General features: G+C 43.0%; 2 protein-coding genes across 2 annotated transcripts in view; one reads left to right on the top strand and one right to left on the bottom strand.

The window, feature by feature from the left end:
- sav (scaffold protein salvador) overlaps window positions 1–24,601 on the bottom strand; it is a 1,023,444-nt gene that overhangs the window by 216,902 nt on the left and 781,941 nt on the right. The window lies entirely within an intron of this gene.
- Window positions 1–24,601, top strand: part of LOC139761639 (uncharacterized) — a 37,793-nt gene that overhangs the window by 5,371 nt on the left and 7,821 nt on the right.

Below are 24,601 nucleotides of genomic sequence, written 5' to 3' on the forward strand. Positions count from 1 at the left end.
GCAATGTATATAACGTGATAAAATTGATACGGTTGATGTCACCTGTTCAGATTTCAGGAGAGTATGATAACTACCGTATAAAAGATTACAACCATAAGCTATTACACAGTGCACAGATGATGCTGTACTTCGACGAGCAGAAAAGTAGTTGGCAGGCTGTAAACAAAGATTAGTGATTAACAGTCAAACTTTAGAATGGTTGGACGTAACAAGTGGCGTACCTTAAGGATCTGTCTTGCGACCAGGTTTATTTCTGATGTATACTAGTGACAATATAAGGGTCTGTTCAGCAAGAAATAAAAATAGCAGAAGATAGTAAGCTGGGAAATAAAGCTACAGCAGAAAATCATGGTCTACATTTGCAAGCTGACATAAATAAACTGTTGGGCTAGGGCCATAGGTGACAAATCATTTTATCATCGATAAGTGCAAAGAAGCAGTAAACACAGGAAGAAGTCCTAAAGTAGGAATTCTGTTGATCTGCAATATATAATAGAGGACAAAGGCTTTAGTGTTATAAAGCCAAATAAGAAAACGTTGTACTTGAGGCAAATAACTTTTGTTTATCAATTGGGCTCTTAATATATGGAATAGTTAACAATTCGAATCGCTGAGAGTAAAGTCATAGACACGTTTAAAAACTCAACATTTATCTAGCTTCAAAGTATACGACTGACTGTAAGCATCTCCGTAGAAAAAGTTTCCTCTGTTTCTAATCTCTTCAACTATAACATGTTGCCACAGAACGACGCAATGGTCTGTTTTTGTAAGCAGTCTTTTATATTCTTTATGTAGAAACTGTGACGCAGCAGTAACAGTCACTCAGTAATGCATAGCTAACTTTGACAAGCCAGTACAAACAAAAGTTAAACATCCAAGTAATTGCAATATATCAGTGTCTGCAACACTGCAGCACCCTTAGTGACAGCACATCAATGACTATATCGCGCTGTAAAAAAAAAGAAAAACAGTACGTGTTACAATAGAAACAGCAATCCTATAGAAGTGAATATAACATTACCTATAATGCCTGTGTTTCTACATGAAGTATCATGAATCATTTAAGCTATCAATATTTGTATGGCAATAATACTTCGATACATGTAACACCGATATGAACAGAGAATGTACCACAGTCTGGATATCCCGAGAATCAGGCATTTGATACTGTAATATAAAATGACTTGCGACACAGGAGCTTATAAAACCCTAACCATGATATTTACTATGCAAGTAACCAGCAACCTGCTAGTGTCAGATGCCAATGTTGGTACGACGTCGTTTTCCGTAATAATGTGAGTTGACAGTGTGTGTAACATGATAATACAGAAAGATTTGCAAAGGACTGACATCACTTTTGGAAGTTTTGATGAGTGTTATAATAAAACTGTACCATACGGTCCATGTGACGCTATAACACAAAAACATAAATACGGTATGGAAATGTCGAGACAGTTTAATATGTATGGATCCTACAGTGTCCTGTGCAAGATATGATCCGAGGACTTTTTTTTTTTTTACCATAGTACCCTTCCATTCTCTAATGGCAAGTCAGCTTTGTATGCTTTAGCGAAAATTCATAATACAGTAAGGTTAGTCTAGGATTTAGTGGTGGTGGGGGGGAGTGGGAGATGGGAGAATCTACGTTGTCACAAACACATGCATTTCTCTCGCATCAGTCTACAAACACTGCAACCTCCCAAGACACCCATATACACCTCCTCCACAGACACACAGACAAGTACTTGCTACATTATGTGAAGACTTGAATTTACACACGTACATCACAGCCAATCACATCGGAACCTTCCCTTTAGCCAAATGTACACACATTATGTTATCCTTCAGGATCGAGACACGTGTTTAGATAAATCTTTATCTCATGGCCTTGAGCTAATAATCTACAACCTAACTAGGTCTCTATCACAGCAGAAGCACAGCAGCTACATAATTCATACTTTCTCTCCATTGTACTGCAGTCGTGTTTGTTTTGCATTGCCTGCGCGTCCTCAGCTATTCACATAACTTATGCCATACTCAAGGCCTTCGCATCTTCCCATAAATTTAATAATCTGTTGTTGCTTGAATCTTTCTTGTATGATAACTTTAGAAAGCAGACGTCCCTGACTTCTGCCAGACTGAGGGTGCCAGGATTGGTACACTCGTTCTGCAAAACTAATTCCTACGTTTAGTTGAAAAGCTTCTGAATCTTATTTACCTATGACAAATGGGATGACAGACGCAGGTAGATATAAGGAAAATTCAATGGTTACCAAGATCCGAGAAAATACGGAAAAGATAAACGGACAAACACAATGAAACCCTAAGGAGAGCATTAGATCAAATAATTGGGTTTAGAAGTTTATAATGTGCCAGTTTAACTCTTTCTGATCACAGGTAGTCCAAGATGAAATACAAATGATAAGTCTGTCTCACTTGGCATAGGTAAATCTTGCCGTCAATCGTTCATATTGTACAAGGGAATAATCTTCAGATCTTTACGACAGTTCATTACTATGAACTCGGAAGGAAAGGCGACTCTTGACGAATCTTCGTCTTTAGCGGATCGGAAAACTAAACCGACTTGATCTTATATCGAAGGAACAGTAAGTGATGGTAGATGGCACTGTAACCTGGCGGTGTGCTTCCAGCGGCTAGGCCTGGTGACCTGAAGGCAATCTGTATTCAAGGCATGTAGTAGCGTTACACGAGATCACCTCACACTAAACAGTTTGAACGCCAGCCACTCAGTTAGCCTAAGATTGATCCAGATAATTCTCTCTCCACTTCTTATGTCAATGAAGGACTAAAAAACTGATATCAAATTTCCACAAGACATATGTCTAGAGAAAATTTCCTGCATCAAAATTCCAGCACACGAAGATCATTGCAAATGTATCATGAATATAATACCACACCATTCGTACTAAGCTAGTTCACTGAATATAGGCAAGTGTTCACACACACGGAACATGTGCATGCTAGGCTTAAGCTATGCCTTTCTGACTTATTCTTCTACCTAGGTCCTTGACAACACGCAAAACTAATATGTAATATCAATCAATCATTGCTAACCTCAAGCGTGCTTGGCAAGTCAATTGTTAACTTATACAGTCATGCGCTACAGGCGGACGCTTAAGTCTTCCATACCCACCACCACAGATTGTGGTTCCAACTATCGTTGAGAAGTCATCACCTTAGCCAGAGTTTCCTATCACCGTCATCAGAGACGACGTACGTAATCTGGGAATTACAAACGCTTGGAACACCTTGTCATCCCAGGACCTAGTACGCCATCTCTATATTTACTTGGAAAAAAAAAAATACGTGGTAATTACTTCATAGGTATTTGACAAGCAACAGAAATGGGTTTACAAGTATGCCCAAGAACAAAATGCAAAGTACATAAAATGGTACGGAGCTGCGACAACCATTATGTGTACCGCAGAAACCATTTCACATACATAAATTCTTAACCAAATTGACATAACCGAAAGTGTTAATTTCCTGTATCAGTTAACTATAAAGGGAAAAGGAAAACGTATGGGAACAAGAATGCGAAATCGTTGTCCATTTCACTCTATAATAATCATATTAGCAATTATGTTTGTTACAGTGATAGAGGCAAGAGTAGTAAATAACTTTTACTAACCTCTTTTCATATAATACAATTGTCATAGCATACTTGGTAACCAAATCCTCTTGCTTGTCGAACACAAGTAAAATAATTAAGAGATTTCTCCTTACATTTCAATATACCTTAACATTACAAAATAATTTCAGTCAATATTACACCTACTTCAAGTGATGCCATATTTTATAAATAGATCGTCTTTCAATCTTTTATAATCACACATTACTTAAGTCACTGCTGATACTGGCGACAGTAATTCCTTGGTTAAGATGAAACATCGCTTCCTGCCCTCACCGCCAGGAGCCACAATCAGTGGCGTGGGGTCGGTGGGGGTATGCGTCCGAATCTACAGCATAATTATACATATGACTCTCACCGGAATGTAACTAATGTCTTTGAATTCTTACACACTATAACCTACTGGATACAATGATACGACTGATGACCACATTATAACACTTGGGAATGACACCTCGCCAGTTGAACATGACGTCGTGGCGTTTGACTTGAATGTGACCGTGTCATGTCAGTTCATCGTTATGAAGTGGGTCCTATCGTCATGTTTGTTCGTCATATCATCGTGTTCAAGGGTCATTACGTTATACCAAGAGGTAGAGGAAGGACACTTGTGCTTATTTATAGTTCGTTCATAAGAGGAGACAGTTTACAGTGCGATTCACAACAGAATACGTCTCACGGAAACGGGACCAGGAGCAAAGCTCATGCTCAACTCCAAATTTTATTTTTTACGGTCTTTTCATTCGAGTTGCAAGTAACCTGCCTTTATAAATCGCTCGAGTTACACATAATATTATGAATTTTGATATAGGCTAGTAATTACCGTACAGTGTGTTTCAGCATGAACAAACTGCTCAGACCAAATTCCTAGTATCTATCCTACACTTTGAAATCATCTTAAGCACAGGAACTCTGCTCTGGTCAAATGCTCACGGGTGAAAGTCTTCCTCTTCTAAGTTAAAGTCACGAGTCATATATTCATTTTCTTGAGGTTTACTTGTGGCTTCCTGAAGAATCATGAAGCAATTTCAGTTAAAGTATTAAAGTTGAACATTATTATTGTTAAAAAGACCTTACTCACGCTAAATATATGATCCACTTTCTAGTTGTACGTTATGATGCATCAGCCAGCAGACTGTACATGTAACGATAGCATTGCTCTAGACAATCTATATTCTCACACGTTTACCACAAACGTTCTTGCCTCACGTGTAGGGGCTTCCCCTAACTGTTGTATTCCTCCGTAGGAAAGATAACTGATGTTCTTTTTCAATTTCTTTTCTTTCTTCTTTTTCTTTAAGCTAGTGTTGTTAAGGGTGTGGTCAAGATGTATTTGATCCGACCCTTAAGGCTCAGGTCAAAGGCTAGTGGTGTGGAGGATGTGAAAATGAGACCCTTTGATATGATCCCTCATTGATGTCATGTCATAAAGATGAGGATGCAGATGAGATGGCCTTTGACCTGATACCTGAAGGGTTGGGTCAAAGGGCAGTGCTATCGAGGGTACAATGATGATTCGTTTGTCAAATGTGAAGTCACGGCAAGTTTTTCAAGGGTGAGGTAAAGGTACATTCGTCGAGGATGAAGTGAATAAGGGTTTATCGAGGGTGGAGTAATGATGCGTCTCCCTCCGAAGTCAACACGACAGTTCAGAGGTAGGAAGTACTCGTGTATTGCTTTCCCTCTGGAATGGTTGGAGTTTCTTGTTATTTTCCGCATGGGCAAAGACATTCTTTATAGTTTTCTGAGAACGGCAGTGGTTTATTCTTCGAAAGTCGTGTGCTTCTCCTCACATACTCTGTTAAACGACGTTTGCCCTCCTGAATGACCTCCTCTTACCTCACGTGTGCCTCTTTAAATAAATTTCATCGACATTTTTTTCTTGCCGTTTTCATTGTGGACTTAAGAGAATGTAGAAGTGGTAGGTTATAGCAGTGAACGTTTCTTGGCGACTTCCTTTAGGTGATAATGAGTTCAAGTAAATAAACAAGAAAACAGGTTTTGTATGAATCATTTCCTTGAAAGACTCCCCCACCCCTCTATTAATGCTTATCATCCAAACGCTTTAATGTTCATATGATATTTATAACTTCTTAGTTCTCTATTACTTTCAAATACCCTCAAGGTTTCTGCGTTCATTGATGTTTTACGTCTTTTTATTTTGAAGTCATTACTTGAGAAACATGCAAAAAAAATTCAACAATCTTCCATTTGTTTACACTCAGTTCCTCTCAAATCACATATACATCTTGATTCTGGTAAAAGTTCAATAATTTCTGACGGTATTGTATAGTGCCATTTAAGTACCCTCTGAATCTAACTTCTGAATACAAATATTTTGTAGGAATCATTGCTGATCCAGCAACGCCTTCCAGACATAAAGAGCTGGAAATCGAAGTGTCTTAAGAGCTCCCCTTAATGATATCACTTTTTTTTTTTTCCAAAATGCAACTATAATTTTTCAAATTCTAATCTCACTAATGAAGCCTTGCTTTTCGATCTTTAAGTCCTTGCTATTAAGTTGTAAAAGTCTTGTCCCTTGCCTCTACAATCTTTGTACTGGCGTTCTTCGAGCATTCTCCTCTCTTCTTTGAACCATTAGTGTAAAGTTCTGAGGTTTTCTCTAACTTTGTGAGGCACTGCTCCTTGCTCCATAAACCTACTTTCGTGGATTTGTTCCAGGACATGTCCTTCAGTACGTAACCACGCGTCGCTGTGCGAGATTTCGACGTCTCCTTGGCTCTCCTCATTTCTCACGGCAAGGGATGGGTATTGTACCGTGCAGAGCCAGTAATAACAAGTTTATAATGAGGCCATTTATCACGTCTCCGCTGACGGGAGTAAAGAATACCAAAGACCTGTTTATTCTCATCAGCCGAGACAATAAGGACATCAAAGATGGAACTCTTCCACCGGCGATACAAACCACCAGACGGTCATTTTCACACCAGATATTCCTCGCGCATCACCGAAAAGCCAGCTTTATGCTCGCTGTAGTCTCGAAAACGAGACAATGAAAGTTTTAAACGCTCTCAAGTACGATACAAATGATCTCTCGTTTACCTGATTCCAGTGAGGTGCCTTGCTTAATGTTAGTAAAGTAGTACAACAGTACATCACTATTATGTACCACTCACGAGAGGAGCAATGTCACGGGTCTTGGTATCGACACGACATTCGAGAATATGGAATACCCACTATCATCATCATCATCCATCATGTTTACCGGTGGGGCTTAACCAAGAGAAACGAACCTGATCCAGATCGTGGAGAGTATTTGTAGGAGTTCAGCGAGAAACGAACGAACGAACGAGAGAGAGAGAGAGAGAGAGAGAGAGAGAGAGAGAGAGAGAGAGAGAGAGAGAGAGAGAGAGAGAGACAGAGAGAACGCTAAGCAATAGAAAACGAAAGAGAATGAGCAGAGAACGTGGCCAATGGAGAGCATGCTCACAACCTGGACGGAGAAGAGCCATAATGTTTCACCGGGAGGATAATAACTTCCGGTCGATCCATCACAAGCGGTGGAGCCGCTGATGACGCAGGTTATGAGTAGGAAGCCACAGCCAGCGTTAGCAGCAGAATCGGTAACATAATGCCAGGTGGACGCCAAGCTTCAAAGGGCCAGTCTGATATTCTTTTACACGACCACGATGGCTTCACTCGCTCCCACATCTCTCGAGAATTCATGTACAACTACGTGTCGATCATACAGTAACTATCATAGTAATTTTGACGCTTAATGCATCGTATGTGGCTTGGAGAGACTTACCAAACCACAACCTGACATCTTAATTAGTCATGGGGTCGTTGACTACAGAGTTGAACAGAACGCTTGAACACTCCATGGTGGTTTCATAACTCCGCTCCGTCAACCATTCTAATTCTTCGCACATCTGTAGCCATTTTCACTGACCGTATCCTTGCCAGTCATTAACTGTATTCCGCCAGTCATGAAGCAAAGTATGCATGCATAAAGATATTCACTCAACATCCACTCCTACGACTGCACGATCTCAGCGTGTTGAAAAATACCACTGCTGCTTGGCTCATGCCTTAAGGCACTGACTGGCTAGGTTTAAGTGCCTGCGTAGCACAAAAAGACTCCATCCTCCTGTGTGGGCATTAATGCCTGCCATTACCTTTTTAGCAGTGAGCTTTCTTACACCACACTAATCTTGTCAGTTGATGTGATGGAAGCGCCAGGAGGGCAGCCGCGCCCACACCCTGTTTTGTACCCGCCGAGGATGTGAACCAATCGATTCGAGGACGTTCTGTTGTTTTTTTCCCCAAAGAGTTCACATAACTGACATGCCTTGAAATTATAGCGCGGGTGTCATATACGTCGCAGATGATAGGGTCTATATGAAGTCTAAGGTACATAATATCATCATAGACAATTAAAGGAAAGACGAGTAGATGATTGATACCAAGGAACAGGCAGGTAAACATAAAAACGAGTAACGGTGGCAGAAATAACAATGATTGTTTTAACAACAGCGCATTAATACTATCAATAATGATGAAATGACAACGATGATAATGAGTGCACACACACACACACACACTCCATTATACAACATCACGATTAAGAAATCACCTCTGCCGAGGGTATTACTTGTGATCTGACGAATGGATTATATTCTCACGGAGTCTATCATAGCCATGGGACTGATTGTAGCGCAGCCTTGAAGGTGCAGGTATATACATTCAAGGTTTTTCTTTTGTGATCCGTGTCACTAAAAATACTCGGTATTATATATTTACTTCAGCGATTAGATATCAAATAATAGATTACCTCTAAAGAGTAAATGATAATTTCAAATCTCAGCCAGTGTAAAGTGCGAAAGTTCTTTCCCACACAAAGATAGTCCGAAGCAAAACAAACGAAAAAAGACATTTATATTGGTTCTGTCTGTGACACTGGAATACCCAAACGTTTGTATTCCTACTACTAGTAATATCTAGCATATGATAAAAGGCAGGTAGGTAGTAAAGTAGAGAACGAGATGCCTCCTTGAGTGAAGCAAGCACTACGTTTACGAAGACGTTGTAACTTCCTCCAAAAGCTGTGTGAATTTGCGATCCATTTAGTTGGTTGTTATTTCATTAGTGTAACAGTGCTACCATTTCGTATATGGAAGCCACGGTGGTACACCTTCCTTCTTAACTATTTGCTTTCGAGATGATGATATAAACTTTAACTAAACCACTGGTGATTATCACGGAGAGAATCGCGGGAAATGATAACTAAAGAGGAAGAAAAATTAGGTAAAAGCAAACAACAGTAAACAATGAAATAAGGGACCAACACAGTACATGGCTGCTTGTGTACTGAGGGAGGGTCATATCCTGGTCATATAACGGTCCCTATTGGGGCACACAGGTAGAACGGTCCCTCCTGGGGTACGCTGGTAGAACGGTCCCTCCTGGGGTACGACGCTGGTAGAACGGTCGTCACTGAGCTACCCTGGTAGAATGGTATCAAAGATCAGGTGACGGCTTACGGGCTCGGGTTTGGATTGTGGCAACAACGTCTCTAAACCATAGGTTTTAGTTGGTACACCTCGGAAGACCGCACAATCATCGGCGCGTCCCAAGCTCAGACTGTGAGGGCGCTCGACCCAAAGCTCCTAGGCAGACACCTGGACTAGTTCATATGGTGATGAACTCCTGGTGGGCGACAGGGGAGGAATTAATATTCGCAAAGGGGAAATGGTTAAACAACACCCATGACGATCAGAAAAGCTTTAGTTCTCGAGTCCTCAAAATCGATCCGGAAGGGAGATGATGATGATGATGATGATGACGACGCACCTTTTGAACAGAGAAGACGAGATGAGGGAGACGAGGAAAAGGTGGGTTGGGGAGGGGCCGAGCCAAGACCGCCTTGAGGGACTAGATCAGCTTCATGATAGATCCGGCCGACGGAGGAGGTTAACCGAGCAGTGTTACCTCAGGTCGTGACAAACTCCGGGAACCAAGATACGGGCAGGAGGTACCAGAGTTTTTGACATATGGTACTGTATAACACAAACTCTTGATAACGGTGCAGATATGCTGTGACCATCGAGGAAAGAATGTCTTCGAGAGATATGAATATGTACGGAAAGCCTGGTATAAATATATAAGAGTTTTGTAGGAGATACATCCCCTTCAGTATGACGAAACCCCTTTGATGGTGAAACTCCTCGGTAAGTCTGGAACATGTTACAAGTGAGTGAACATGCATAAAAGGTTTGAGGTTTTAGGAAAGACCTGAGCAGGAATGAAAAGGTTGAAAGCTCGAAGAAAGATCAGATACGCTACTTACAAACGATGAGAAATGTGGAGGTGTGTCCGAATTGGTGGCAAGGTTGGCCAGGGCTGAAACGAAGGGTCACTGAGGTGCAGTAAGGTGGGGGTTCAGCCAGGGTTTAAAATGGGGGCTGGTGTACTGGAAACGGATGAAGGCTCGGCCTGGAGTGTAGGTAAGGGCCCGTGTATTGTAGGCGGGCGCAGGCTCGGATAGGAGTGGGGGTGTGTTAGAGGCGGGTTCAGGCAGGATCGCTCGGGACTTTCCATCTGTTTACACTTCCTGCCAAAACTCTGTCCTGTGACATGCCGACGCCTTCTTTAACCACATCTTTCATACAAGACCTCTGCCTTACTCCTTATTTAGCACCGTCTTACTCAGCAGTCTTCTCAGCTCAGCCCTCTCTGCCTCCCCACACCTCTACCTCAACTAGCCCGTCCTAAACCTCACCACCGCCCCTCCGTTGCCTCACCTCAGTCCAGCTTCTAGTGTCTCATCACCCACCACTTCCGCCACTGACCCCAATCCTCTGACTTCCACTTCCCCTACTTTTCATTCTGATCTCTCCTTCCTGTGGTTCGTCTTCGCCCGCAGCTCTTCCTCCTATCCTTGTACAAGTCCCACAGTCGTCTTCGTCCGAACCTCACCTCTCACCTCTGACGCGCACATTAAACACGCGGACACGGACAGACAGACACAGATGCATTATGGATGTCACGAACCATATTCACTCGCTCATCTACCACCAATTTTGTAGACCCTATCCCTAGATACTGTAGTTAACCTATTTTCCAGGGACTGCTTATACTTGTATGCTCGCCAACACTGTTCTCTACATTCTGCACCTGGCCCGTTCTGCCCTTGACTTTCCCATGTGGCTGCAACACACCTGCTCCACACCTAACCCGTTCTATATGGCAATGAAATATTCCTTTCACCAGACAGTTGCCACTCTCTCACTATCTGTCTCTACCACAAATAACATGACCTTAGGACACTGCTACTGTCCTCCAGTAGATAGCCTCGTATTAGACCATCCTGTTAACTGTCCTTCTCATGTACTAACAAGCCTCCTTACAGCCACTTACTACCCCCCCCCCCTCATCCCTCTCTTTCATTTGCCACTAACTTATCTCTTATTGCAATGAACACCTCAGGTCTACCTACTCTCGGCACCAACACTGGAATAATAATCTAGATGGTCTACTGGCCAACTTGGGAAAAAAATCTATTTTTCGTACATTTCCTGGCTGTCACCTGACACCTCCTTACACGACAGCGGCCACGGTGTTCGTCTAGTTAATCTTGACCGACTTATTTCAAACTGATCAGTCACCTCTACCGTACGGGAACAGAGACTGAATGTTGGTCCGGTATATCACAAAAGTCAGACTGGCTATCTAACATCATCGGCTTTTCATTCCTATTTATATGGGCTGGATCAGGAACATACAGCTAAGTTGCACGCTAAGTGGGAACTGAAACTGTCGAGCTGGTGTTCCACGTTCTAACACCGATATAAAATTCGTAAAATGTGACCACAAAAACAACTCACCACGTGTAAACTCCAATAAAGTAGATTTAAAAAAATCAATAAAACCTAATGTGAAGTGAAGAAGGAACCTTTCCTTCACATACTACGCAAGAAAGATGAAACTGCATTATCACCATTCACCACAAGAACACCCCACAGCCGTCGACCAGACCAGCTAAGAAATGAATCTCAATCTTAGTTTGAGTTTTATTAATATTGAGTTAACGTAGGTTAACGTACCATGAGAGACATCACAATGATTCTATACTTCTATGATACGTGTTATACAACACGACACAAGACGCACTTGTCTTGTCGATAAAGGAAGAGAATTGATGGCATGAGTTGCTTGAAAATGTCATTGCGATCATTCTCAAAATTCGTCTATGTTTTCCATGATAAACCTAAGAATCTGACACAAATTTAAATAAAAGTATTTTTTCGATAAGATGTTTTTAGTGGTGTGAAATTCTTTACGATGTTTAATTTTCATTTCATCTTTCACACAACGAAAACGCTTTATTTTCCTCGATCTATTTATAGTTTATGCAGCCAAAACTGCTGGCGACGCCAATTTACAAATTTTACAGAAGAAAATCAAAATTCTAGAAGCTGGAGGCGAGTCAAGCTCTTTCTGACCCAGGGAGAACAATTCTTTGTGACCCGCAAAGCCTACCTACCCGTGAAGCTGGCAGTGCACTGTGTTGTGGTCTACAGAGTGAAACCTAACGTAACCTTGACGATGCATCTACAACTTACTGTAACTCTCTGTACAACCTCCGAGAGTAACTCCCCTTTACTAAGACAATGTGACTCCCATTTAATTAAGAACGTGCACCTGCTTGTGACTCAGAGTATGCACCTGCTTGCAAATAGCATGTGCTTCTGCTTGTAACTAACGTGTGCACCTGCTTTGAGTAACGTGTGCACCTGCTGGACCTCCGCCAACGTGACCAAGGCTTTAAAACTTTCCCTCCGCCATCCTGGTGACCTTGGCTTCATAGATGAAGGGAAGCTTCTGATAGCCAGGTGGGTGAGGAGGAGGGAAGGAATGGTGGGCAAAGGGTGATATTACATACGGTATAGAGGAAGGTTTGGTAGACCTGGCCCGAGGTAGTTAGGGAGTAGATGGCAGACGTAATAAGTAATGTTAGAGACATGTCATGGAGAAGGGTCGACAAAGGTCACGAAACATATGATAACAGTAAGCGTTACAATTACAGTAAATAACAGTCAAAAAAAGGAAAAATAAGTAACATGAGATACCATGTATTACAAAAAGAAACTTGTATTTGTTTATTTGATCCAACAGCCCTCAAAGATGTATCTCTGACCTTAATGACAAATGTTTCGTCTATATGCAATAAACGTCAATAGAAGGAATTTGACTGAGGCCAATGTAATTCTAGCCTATGAGCTTACAGTCACTGTATTTATTGCGAAAGTATTTACACTCACTGCGAAAAGATATGACTACATCAGGGCAGGATTACGTGAAAAATGTACATAATGTTGAATAGTGAAAAGATATATTTCTAATTCTGACTAAGGGAGCAGTTCGGGTTATGTTTTGCCAGGGGAGTGTTAACTAAAGCATAGTGAAATGCTAAGTCAACAGATATGGTTACGAGAGAGAGAGAGAGAGAGAGAGAGAGAGAGAGAGAGAGAGAGAGAGAGAGAGAGAGAGAGAGAGAGAGAGAGAGTCCCTATCAATAAGATCCTACTGGGGTGTTAGATCCCATATTCCATTAGCCAGTCCACTCTCAGATCACCAGTGCCAGTGGAATGAATCCTGAGTCAGAATGGATAAATCAGTGCATTAATGAACTCGAGATGAAACGAACAGATGAGCGATCAGTGAGCGAGCGTACGTCAGGCATACTGAGATTTCAGATCAAATGTTACGGTCGTGCCTATGGCACAGTATCACGTCAGTGTCGGCCCTCCAGCCCCCAGGCGCTTCAGGATCCTTCATCTGTGATGATGATGAGGCAGTTTTTCTCAAGTCACGAAAGCTTTCGATGTTACACTCTGGCTAGAGAGCGTGACGACTCTAGAAATCATGTCTGTAAGGAGCGAAATTATGGGGAAACGTAGACGGAAGTACTTTGATTGACCGCGGTTTTAAATAGATCGCTTTGGGGTGCCTGTGGAGGCTTCCCTAAATGGGGCTAAACTACGACATTGGTTTCCTGCCGGATAATGGAAGAGCAATTACCCGGAACACCCCAAGTCCATGACCCTCCCTCTTACTGCAGCCGGCTCGTTCACGGGTTATTGAGACGGAGATTATATGCCTCCGTACACCGCTTTGGTTCCCTCCTCGTACACCGCAGCCCTATTACCATGCCATCAAACCCTCTCTCAGACGTGGGTCGGGGTCCAATCTTTTTTTTCCACGGCTCCCCTACTTCACCTCTAGTGACTTCGGTCATTAACAGGTTCATAGGGAATTGACTGAGCTATAATCAGAGATCAATTTTCTCGCGCCTATGTTCAGACCTGTATCAGCTAAGGTGTCATTACTAAAACCCGAAAACGCTTTGCAATAGCAACTTTGATTTTATTAGCAAGAGCAAGTTGTAGTTGCTGGCCACCTGGGGATCATATGTTTATCTTAGATCATATGATCTGACATCGTTACTCTTACGTCATGTCATTAACTAGTTGGGTCAAGGCGTTTCTATAGAGTTGACGTGTACCATCACATTATTGTCTGGTTAATTCCCGTCTTCCAGCGTCAGGACCTGTGGGTAATGTCTTGAAGTCCATCAAAGATAAACAAGGCTGGATATATATATATATATATATATATATATATATATATATATATATATATATATATATATATATATATATATATATATATAATCATACAAACCTCCTACTACCAGACTCGCCGTGTTCGTCACAGCCATTCTCTAGCTGTCATGTCCAATGCACCGAAACCACAGCTCCCTATCCATAACCTGGCCCCACAGACTTTTCCATGGTGTATCCCCGCTGCTTCACATGCCCTGGTTGAGTCCACTGACAGCACGTCGACCCCTGTATAAAACACACACACACACACACATGTATTCAAATTCCGGTCCTACTGTGTGACAGGCCGGTGTGCTAACAACTGGAACACCGAGGCATCAAGAGCTTTCCATCTCAGACCAACCGATGGTCCACGAGATTCCCCGTCAGACCTGGTGACCTAAGAGAGTACGAAAACCCCGCGGCCACACAGGTCATAGCTAGCACCATATCGTTTACATGTTGACAGCTACAAAGATATCTCACGTATCCCTATATTCTATCTGGCTACGATGACGTCCGTATACGTTCTCTGTCTCCCTGTGAGCAAGTTATCGTCCTTGTGCCCAAGTACAGTCTCTGTCTGATACTGTAAGATGGCTTACATCTTTCTCTTCACACCAAACTCGTCCTGCCTTCTCTCTCTCTCTCTCTCTCTCTCTCTCTCTCTCTCTCTCTCTCTCTCTCTCTCTCTGCGTTATGAAACAGTGTCAATGTTGGTTCACTCTGTAAAGCATTCTACCACAATTACAGCTTAGATAAACCTCAAGGATCGATTATTGCCCGGTCAAGTGTCGATTGAGGAAGTAAAGTCAAGCAGACGTGTTGTGTGTGGCCTGGGGTGTTTCGTCCTAGGACTTTGCGAGTACATTTCTATGCACATAAATATATTTATGCTTTCTGCTCTCTATATAGTTATATGAGAGACCTGAGGCAACATTACTAAGTGGGGCATTCTGATGGAGGGGTGTCTTTAAAGGAGGGGAGAGAGAGAGAGAGGACATGTTCTTTCTCACTGTATTCTCCTCTGGTAGTTTGCCTTTTACTACCACAGTCGTACTGCGAGGTTCCCCTTTAAGTTTATGACTCCCTCCGCTGCCGACAATAACCCACCACACCACGACCCCAACGTCTCAACCCCACGACCTTCACAAAACACTCCAAAAACCGTGTTGCCACCCTCCACGGAAAGGTTTTTTGTTTGTTTGTTTGTCTGTATGTGTGTGCGATTCTGAGGGCCTCACACACACACACAGACACACACACACACACACACACACGTATAGATTGATGCCCATTTCAGAGTCGTCAGTCCCAGTCGGAGCATGATGAACTAAGTAAGGGTTTGGATACACCTTCAGCGCGTGCTGGAAAATCCACAACTGCAAGCCAGCGTTTGAGGGAGAGAGGAACTGCTTGACTTCACTGCCACTAATTGGAGGTCGTGTCAAAGGTCATCAGGGGCCCATTTAGCACCATGAAATACTGCATGTTTAATGCTTTCCTACCATCGCTCATTGAAAGGAAGCGCAGGTGATCCTCCCGACTGTTACCAAAAGTGTAGGTAGTAATGCCACTTAAGCAGTACATGAAGCGATCATTACTGAAAATGGAATTTCTGAAATCTTTTGAATTTTCTTTCGTACTTATTTCGAAAGGAATATTGTACCCTTGACTCCATTTGAAAAAATGTCTATATGACTAAAACCTTTTCATCAACAATATCGGTTTATCTATTTCCCTGTTTCTTTTTGGCTCTTTTTTCCTCCACTTTATCCTTTACAGTAATACTCCTCTATATGAACATATATCCGAGACTCTTCCTCATGGCTTATATATAATATATATATATATATATATATATATATATATATATATATATATATATATATAGGAAAGAGGGGCAAGTATGAAGTCTGTTGGGGATGAGAGAGCTTGGGAAGTGAGTCAGTTGTTGTTCGCTGATGATACAGCGCTGGTGGCTGATTCATGTGAGAAACTGCAGAAGCTGGTGACTGAGTTTGGTAAAGTGTGTGGAAGAAGAAAGTTAAGAGTAAATGTGAATAAGAGCAAGGTTATTAGGTACAGTAAGGTTGAGGGTCAAGTCAATTGGGAGGTGAGTTTGAATGGAGAAAAACTGGAGGAAGTGAAGTGTTTTAGATATCTGGGAGTGGATCTGTCAGCGGATGGAACCATGGAAGCGGAAGTGGATCATAGGGTGGGGGAGGGGGCGAAAATTTTGGGAGCCTTGAAAAATGTGTGGAAGTCGAGAACATTATCTCGGAAAGCAAAAATGGGTATGTTTGAAGGAATAGTGGTTCCAACAATGTTGTATGGTTGCGAGGCGTGGGCTATGGATAGAGTTGTGCGCAGGAGGATGGATGTGCTGGAAATGAGATGTTTGAGGACAATGTGTGGTGTGAGGTGGTTTGATCGAGTAAGTAACGTAAGGGTAAGAGAGATGTGTGGAAATAAAAAGAGCGTGGTTGAGAGAGCAGAAGAGGGTGTTTTGAAATGGTTTGGGCACATGGAGAGAATGAGTGAGGAAAGATTGACCAAGAGGATATATGTGTCGGAGGTGGAGGGACCGAGGAGAAGAGGGAGACCAAATTGGAGGTGGAAAGATGGAGTGAAAAAGATTTTGTGTGATCGGGGCCTGAACATGCAGGAGGGTGAAAGGAGGGCAAGGAATAGAGTGAATTGGAGCGATGTGGTATACAGGGTTTGACGTGCTGTCAGTGGATTGAATCAAGGCATGTGAAGCGTCTGGGGTAAACCATGGAAAGCTGTGTAGGTATGTATATTTGCGTGTGTGGACATGTGTATGTACATGTGTATGGGGGGGGGGGGGTTGGGCCATTTCTTTCGTCTGTTTCCTTGCGCTACCTCGCAAACGCGGGAGACAGCGACAAAGTATAAAAAAAAAAAAAAAATATATATATATATATATATATATATATATATATATATATATATATATATTCTTACGGACGATCTGCATGACAAATAAAACTCGAAGCAGAAAAAAAATACATCATAAAGGAGAGAAACAGGTAACATCTTAATGCATCTTTCAGTCGGGTATCATGCACAAGCATTCCTTCACGGCTCTCCCACATACCTGTGATGGAGCCAGTAGGCAAAAACTCCTTCCCTGAATATGTCACCCTTCCTGAGCTATGCCAGCAGGCGCACTTCTGCCCGCGAGGAAGACACGACAGCTCGCCATTTCTAACTTGATTTACAAGTCATTGTCTACCTAAAGAACAAGGGCTTAACATGTGAATAAGAAACACCGATCGTCACGCCAATGTTTTGGACAGAGTCATACATGGAACCTTTATCCACCGGTAACAATCCCAGTTATTTAGAAGCATCTAACTTAAGTCATTTAAACGCTAATTCATACCACATCCCAATGTCGTAAATAACAATTAGGGCAACAATGCATCACCCAGATATATACAATTAAAACAGTGTTCTTGAAACACATGCGCCTCTTCAGATATCTCGTGCGAACGCTCCTGACGCGGCTGGCTCTTCATCTAGACCCACAATTATGACCCGCTGCAGGTTGGTCTCGCCTTACACACTGCCACCTGTGGTGGCTCGTGGTCTGGAGGTGAGGCAGCTACTTCTACCAGGGGTCTGGGGTGTTGGTTGACCTTGAGCTTGTAACGCCAATCACCTCTGTCGCTTACCAGAGTTTACCAGATGCTGATGTTGACATCAAGATGTATCGAGTCACTTTTGCAAATAGCCTTGAAGCAGAGCTCTGGGCGGCCTGCGATTGTTTCGAATCTTGCCACCTCACCATAGATTACATGTTTCGGTAGGCGTCCATCTTGCATCTTGTGCGCAGGATCGAGGCAGCGGAACCGTCTCTTTCTTACCTGTGCTGGTTGGTTGCTTTTGGCGAGGACGGTAGCGGGGGTGGTCGCGTCTTGCCTGGGGATAAAAGGGATACAGCCTGAACAGCCCAAGTGGAAGATATGACGTTTCTTCTTCTCTTGAGAGTTGTATGTGATCCTTGTCTCTGCCACAGAGGAAAACGCTGAGGACTTGGTATATTTTGCATCATTGTTTTGGTGGCAAGTGTGGCGTCATTCCAGGTGAGCTTTGTGGATCTGCCGGCGGCGTTGGTTGCCTTCCTTATAAAAGATTCATCTCGTAATCCAGTGAAAAGCTGCTAGTCACTGCAGATCCAAGGCAACAGTTTTTTCTTCGGTGTCCCCCTTTAGATGACTGTTGTCAAAGCTGTTGTGTAACAGCTTGGCTCATGATACGAGAGCAATATTCATGATAATCTCTGTATATCAATTTGTAATGTTGTAATATGGACGACGGAAATTAGATGGAAAACAGTTTCAAACTTTTTTCTTAACCTTTTGTTAAGTTTTTGTGTACCTCGAGACCATTCATGGCCCCTACTTGAGTCAGTGACTGGCTTAGCTTCCCTGTATACATTACTGCCTCACAGATCCCACTACTACTCATACTGAATATACACAACTGAATATACACAACTGTAAACTTACTGAACAGTAAACAGACCTGCGTCTGGCGTTCTCTCATCTCATGAAAACGTTCGACTTACAAAGATCCACAGTCGATAGTCGCCAGGAAGAGTCAGCCAGATCTGAGCCTGGACTTGATGACGCGTGCTGGTCAGGGCTGTTGCCGATGATAGGTGTTGACATGCAGTACAGCACTGCATCATGTCACTCTGATGTTTTTGTATCGTTAATATTCGCTACATATTTCGCTGCCGCACTGCGAGATCCGTTAGAACACCTCAGAGTAGTGATGTGTCGGCACACACACATACTAATATGATTTATTCATATATATATATATATATATATATATATATATATATATATATATATATATATATATATATATATATATATATATATATATGAGATTAATGCACAAGTTTTCCTCCTCTCGGATGTATGAGGTACTCAGCGAAGTGTTAAAACACGTTTTGTTGTCTACTGAGAGTGGACTGACCTACAACCGATGTAGGACTTCGTATGTGAGGCCGTCTTGGGCTGCCGGTCATCACAACCACCGTCAGCCATGTATTCTGTATCACATACAAGATGTACTACGCCCCAAGGACATTACATCATTACAGTGGAATACATGTAGCAGACGTTTAGCACAGCAGCGTCCACGCATAGAGAGTAGTCTCTCCGTGGACATTAATGTATCCGTGTGGAGATATATCACTTTAATCAGTGACTCGCTCGAGAACTGGTTCTTTAACAATTAGAAGCTCCAAATGGAGGATAGACGTGAATACTGTTACTCCTGCGTAGTGTAGGACCTGCGTTCTCCCTACTTCAGGAAACTATCAAAGCTTTGTTACGTACACTGCGACATGAGCAAACTACAGTGGTTACATTTAAGGAGAACACGTTCGACTTTAGTGGTATGGAGAATCTTCGGCTCGAAAAACTCACTTGTGTGGGGTAGTCTATGTCCTTCGGATGGATGACGCGAGATTCCCAGAGCAGGTGCTCCACACATGCACTTGTGCGAAGGTATCGGTAAACAAGGGTGGCCAAAGATGCTGCTGCTGCAAGGACAGTGACAAAGGTCCCTCTTTAATCTTTGGTTGTTGCTTTCGAAAGTGAGCTGGACTCTCACAGTTGGTGTCAAGATGATTCAAACCAAGAGGAGCGTAACATGCGGTCCCGTACACAGGACTAGTTAGCCAAGGCAACAGCAGGAGAGATAGATAGATAGATAGATAGATAGATAGATAGATAGATAGATAGATAGAGAGAGAGAGAGAGAGAGAGAGAGAGAGAGAGAGAGAGAGAGAGAGAGAGAGAACAACCACACGTGCCACAGATAATCGAACGTGACTCATAATCCCTCCTGACTCGCATAACTTCTTACACAATAATAACAATTTCTTACGCGAGTCAAACGGTACTAACATAGATCACAGAAGCCTGACATAAATGTGGCGATTCCCCTCCCCCTCCAACCACAATGAGTTTGATAAGCACCTCACGAAATGAGATCCCAGGATGAGGTAGGTGAACCCATTATGAGGTACCAGGATGAGGTAGGTGAACCCATCATGAGGTACCAGGATGAGGCAGGTGAACCCATCATGAGGTACCAGGATGAGGTAGGTGAACCCATCATGAGGTACCAGGATGAGGTAGGTGAACGCACCGTAAGGTACGGGACTCTAGAACAAGTCAGTAATCACAGACCTACTTTCCCTCAAAGAACAACATGCCAGTCGTATACTCGACCCCACACAGTTGCATCTGCTTAACATGATCTCACACAGCCTATCACCGTCATGGAAGGTCCTCAATCCATTTAGAAGTTCTACGTTGGATTTTCCTGTCTCTCTTACATAATCCCTTTGTTGAACGATTACTCAAACTGCAGATAGGTATGTATGAACAGAAGGTGTGTGTGTGTGTGTGTGTGTGTGTGTGTGTGTGTGTGTGTGTGTGTGTGTGTGAGGTGTACAGCACTTGTCTGGATCCAGCCAATCCCCGGCCCCATCACCCTCCCCGCCATACACCCCAGTGGTTCCGACCGGCGGCCGCGCGGTTTTACTGGAGGCCATAAAGGAGACAGCCAACAACCACGACCGTAGGAGTGAATGACTGAAGAAACGAATGGCATCTAGAGACGTGGACAGCAGTTTTCCTACCGAGGAGCCGTGGCTGACGAGGTTTACTGGCTATAACGTGGGCAGTGGACTGCTCCTCCGTATGAGGAAGTGATTGTCCCTACGCCTGAGGGCAATTTCTCTCGCCTTTGTGGCGAGTGATTCTCTGTTTCGGTCCGAGTATATGACTACTTTTGTGTGTCTGATGGTGAACGCGGATACGGTCGCGTCTGTGCGTGTGTTGTGGCTCAAGTCTCTGCTTTTAAGATGTACTCTGTGTGTCAGATTGTAAGCACGTCTACATTTCTCTTGGATGAACTGTAAAATGTGGCTGTGGTGTTTTTCAATGTACCTATTTATCTGTTCATAATCATACTGCAAGTTAGCACAACCAGTGACATAGATAATACTCCTCCTCTACGAGATAAGGTTGCAAATTACTAGTTAGAAGTGTAAGAGGGAAACTCGAGTAAGGAAGTAGGCACGTGAAGCAAAAGACAGGAGGGAGTGTGTCCGAACCTATGTATTTGCGGGGCTCAAGCAGTGTGTTGGGGACAACAGTGACGTACCATATTGTCAGCCTTGGCTCACACAATATGAAGTGGATTTATATCTAAACGTTTCACGTTTTCGCGAAATGGCGCATCAAGAGTTCATGATTCAGCAGCTCGAAACTTCCTCCGACAGCGGTTAGAAGCTGACGGGACTAGTAATGTGTTCATGGATGACTGATTTGAAGCTTCATCGGAAAGTATTGCTAAGGTTCAAAGGGGCAGCGGTGGTTCTCCAAAGACCCGTCACAGCTGTTGTTACTCTCTGTACACAACTACAGGTGAGGCAGAGCACGCGTGGAGCGAGGGCTCCTGTGGCCGGAAGCCACAATTCTCCCTTAAATGGGGTCTAGGTGCTCCTACGGCTGCCAGATGGCCTTGTCGCTTAACATACATTCGCATCTATGTCTACCAGTCTGTCTCCCTCTATCACTATTTGTACTAACACACACACACACACACACACTATTGCCCGCAATAGAGAGGTGACGCCTGGAACAACAGAAAAATGGCCTCATTCATTCTGTAGGAGTCATGTACAATGCGTCGAAACTAGAACTCATCATCCACATCAAAGTCCTACTGACCATCTCGTGGTTCCCCATGACCGCTTCATATACTTTGGTTCAGCTCAGTGACAGCGCGTCGAACCCCGTGCACCATATCGCTTCAGTTCACGTAATTCCATACATTTCTCTGACAACCTGCATGTTCACGCCTTTATTCCAAAGTTACATTTCTTTCTCAACCTTCACTTTCCCTTGTTCCCTCCGCTTCTGACGTGTACACATACTCTTAGCCGGTCTGTCTTCTTTAATCCTGTCTTCATGGCCACGCCAGTTCTGCACATTCATACTGTGCATAAAAGAGAAAGCAAAGATCGCGTGTGAGCACTGCTGCCTTCATGAAATCTGCCTTGCTCGGAGACCTACCGGCCGCTCCACACTGAAAAAAAAGCAGTGTTGTATAGGAAGAGGATCTGGTAACACCGATCATTTATAAGACCTCGTCGCTACTTGGTGTCGCTCATCAAAACGTCGCTACAAGCAATGGTAAAGTTTTGAGGGCCACAAACATGGCCATGAACGAGGGTTCTGATGTCAAGATATTACCAAAATATATCATTATCTTGTACTAAACCAGAGGAAAACGTACTCCGCTCTGTTAACAGTAAAGGTGTCCAATCCTGTATGTCAAATATGCTCACAAATAAACATACATCAACACAAACTTGATGTTAAGATAATTCAAACTTTATGATCCATGGAAAATGAATAGGACTTCGGGTAACATCTTTTCCCGGAGAAAAGAGAATACTTGTCAGGCAGCTATACAACCTCAGGAAGCAGCTCGCGTGGATACCTTAGGTGTGTCAAGTTCAGTCTGTTATTGTGCCACAGGTGCCAGGACGACACACACACAGATTTTGTGAACGGAGTTTTAAAGCATTTTTTGAAATTAAGAAATGCCAAGTGGAAGGACATAACAGACCAAATGAGAACCAATCTATAGACGTCGAGACATACTCCTTTAGTGGTAAAAATGTGGATACGTTAAACAAGCAAAGAGTGGAAACGGTAATACAGACAATGTCGATAAGTCTAAAAGACTATAAAAGACAACAAATATTTAAAGTGATGGAGGCTTAGGAAAGTCGACCTCTTCGTAGTGCATAAGTGATCGTCATATAAAAGTCTAAATCATTAAGATCAATGGCAACGCTGCCATTATGATTAATGACAATCGGGAGAATATTTGCAGGATAAACAAGGGTATTCACATCCCAAACACCTGCCACAAACGGGAGACGTCCATAAAAGAAAACCCACCTGTTGTAGCAAGAAACCTCTCGACGTTAACTGTACAAACATCCAATGCAGATGCGGGGAGATCAACACTCATAGCACACACACTACTAACAACTAGAGAGAGTAACACATTCAGGGTAAAGGTAATAAAGTTCATAGCTCAAGAATCATCAGATACAGCTAAAAACACAAGTCTTCAGCGAACAACGAACAATATTCACTGCAAAAACTAACGTCGGATACAGCTACAGAGCACAACAGTTTGAAACGACAGAAACCAAACTGTTCACAACTGAAACACGACAATTATAACAGCTACATAAACAGTGATGCGCCTACATGACAAACACCTTCGGCCACAAACCAAACAGCTCAAAGTCTGCCTCAAATAACAGGAAACCGGAGACAAAAGACGAGGCCATGAGTGGGACGGGCGAAAAGATGGCAGCGAGGCGTCAACAATTACACGTAATGACGCAGGACCTGCGACAATACCATGGAGAGATTGTTGCCAAGCACGAGTCATCTTCTATTGTGGCCAAGATGAGGCCACGAGCCTTGATGTGTGGCAAGTCCAGTCAAGCACCGTCAGGCATGCTGCTTCTGTGTGGCTGGCTCCGTCCAGCTTCAAGTGATAGGGAGAGTAGCCTTCAATGAGTTTAAATTGCATGAGCATGGTTATTAATAGCGAGTACCTGGGCTTCAAGAAGATATCTTCATCGGTCCGGAATATCGTCTGCACCAGTTAAAGACAAGTGGTTTTCAAGTATGGCAACTCCAGTGATCTTAAAAGTATTTTTCTATGGCTTTACCTGACGCAGTAACCTTTATGGACAACTTTAATAGTGATTCGGTGTCGTTACAATGTCTGATCAGATTCTGCCGGTATGAGGCTATGTTTACATGTGTATTGTGACAACGTCCCACGATACTTCTTTCTTCCGCGGAGGAATCCTTTCGAAGTCAAGTTTTCGTTCGTGAACAGACACTCATGAGCGACTTTCAGTAAACTTTTTTATGCTAGTTACCCTTAAATCATTCTCTTATCTAATATGATCATTTCTGCTAAAAAGGATAATCCTAGTGTAGATGTGGAATGTGTGGAAGCTAGCACAAAGGTACGTTGGGTCAGGGAAGTGCGTGTGATGGTGGCAGTGTTCTCGATTAAAGCATCACTGCCAAGATCTAGACATATTATCAACACAAGAGGCTGGATTCCTCCTGCTGTCTCATGCAAACTGCACGACAAGTATCTCTGCCAGTCATCCAGTCCCCAGTAGCTCCTTACGCAATCTTCGCTTACCATTCAC

This window comes from Panulirus ornatus, chromosome 41, assembly GCF_036320965.1.
Source record: "Panulirus ornatus isolate Po-2019 chromosome 41, ASM3632096v1, whole genome shotgun sequence".
NCBI classification, from domain to species: domain Eukaryota; kingdom Metazoa; phylum Arthropoda; class Malacostraca; order Decapoda; family Palinuridae; genus Panulirus; species Panulirus ornatus.